Raw genomic sequence first — 1,959 nt, 5'->3', positions numbered from 1 at the left:
TCTAGTTACCTCTTACATAGTCCCATTCTGAGATGCTGGAGATCAGGATTTCAACATGTGAATTTTTGGGGATCATAGTTCAGTGCACAATAGCAAGCGAAGCTTTATTCCCGGTGGTGGCAGCAGGCAGAGGTGTGGACAGACCTCCTGAAAATCACCGGCTTTCCAAAGCTGTTGCAACTGCCGCGATGCGAAGAAGGCCCCCTGCTGAGCTGGGTGAAATCTGGGCCGCTTTGGGGATGAGCTCTGTGAGTCACCTCTTCTCGCAGCCTCTTCCTGGACACTGCCTGTCCCCGCCCTTCTAAGGGTTCTGTTAACCCTTAGTTCCTGAATCAGGTCCTTTGCTTCGTGGAAGACTGAGGGGGCTTCCACTTTCCTGACCAAACCCAGACTGGTGCAGAAGTGACAGGTTGGAGACGCATTTGTCCTGCTCCACGCCCAGACACCCCTCCCGGATGAGGCCCAGAGTGCAGTGGGTGGGGGCGCAGAGGTGAGCTCCGTGAGATCCCTCCCTCTAGGCCTAGGCCAGGCCCACCTAGGTGGGTGCGTCTCTGGGAGCGAGGCAAGGAGTGTGCCTTGTCATCGCTAACTCACGTTTCCCTTGGGACTCTGGCTGTTCTTTAGCAAAGGCGCCTTTCTTAGCTTCAGTAGTCTTTGCTTGGAGAAGGGGGTAAGAGAATGAGTAGTGCAGGGCTCTCTGTTTAACAAATGGCTCAGGAAATACCCTACTGTCCTGCAAAGCTGCACCGAGCCTCACTTTCCTCGTAACCATCCTGCAGGCAGGAATGTTCAGGGCCATTTTATCTCCTGGCAGTGAGTGGTGGATGACAGATTCCTACAGCTTGAAAACACCTTCATTCTTTATGATTAAAAAATAAAAAATAGACAACGGTGGGGCATGGTGGCTCATTGCTGTAATCCCAGCACTTCGGGAGGCTGAGGCGGGCAGATCACTTGAGTTCAAGAGTTTGAGACCAACCTGGCCAACATGGTGAAACTCCATCCCTACAAAAATACAAAAATTAGCCAGCTGTGGCGGTGCACACCTGTAGTCCCAGCTACTCAGGAGGCTGAGGCAGGAGGATTGCTTGAACCCATGAGGCAGAGGTTGCAGTGAGCTGAGATCCTACCACTGCACTCCAGCCTGGGCAACAGAGCCAGACTCTGTCTCAAAAAAAAAAAAAAAAGAGGTGGGGTTTCTCTATGTTACCCAGGCTGGTCTTGAACTCCTGGGCTCAAGCAATCCTTCCATGTCAGCCTCCCAAAGTTCTGGGATTATAGGCGTGAGCCACCATGCCTGGCTCAGACACCTTTATTCCCTTTTAATTTTTAAAAAATTGATGTATAATAATTGTACATATTTATGGGGTGTATAGTGATGTTTCTGTACATTCTGTGTCTAGTGATCAAATCAGGGTAATTAGCATATCCATCACTTCAAGCACTTATCCTCAAAGAAATGATAAATGTTCCAACGCATCTGAGGTTTCTCTTCCTGAATCAATTTCCTTTGGAGACCGCCTAGCTGTCTCCATTGCTGTTTGCTTTGAGCCTGTGAACAGGGTACTTAAAAACAGCTCTGTCTGAAACCTTCAATCTGCTGAGCAGCTCCCATCAGATAGGGCCTGGTTACGACAGGCTCTGGTCACTGCCAGCTTCCTCCTCTTCTGGCTGCCCACCTCCTTCCCCAAGTCGTCTAGGCCACAGACTTCAGGCTTGGGCATGGAGAAGAGGCCAGTGGGAGGTGCTTCTGGTCTTGTTGAGAAGTCAAAGGGGTGTGTGTAAACAGAGTTTACCCCCTTGCCAAACATAAGAGAGATGAGATCTCTGGGAGGCCAAGGAAGCCACAGTTTGTCGTCACCAGCCATGGGTCAGGGCACCCGGCCACCCTCAGGAGGGCGCCAGCAGCTAATGTGGCAGCAGGCCGAGTCTCCGAATGAAGAAGCCGCACCACATCTG

Source organism: Nomascus leucogenys, chromosome 4 (assembly GCF_006542625.1).
Source record: "Nomascus leucogenys isolate Asia chromosome 4, Asia_NLE_v1, whole genome shotgun sequence".
Lineage (NCBI taxonomy): Eukaryota > Metazoa > Chordata > Mammalia > Primates > Hylobatidae > Nomascus > Nomascus leucogenys.
The sequence above is the reverse complement of the archived record's forward strand: the minus strand, read 5'-3'. Positions refer to the sequence as shown.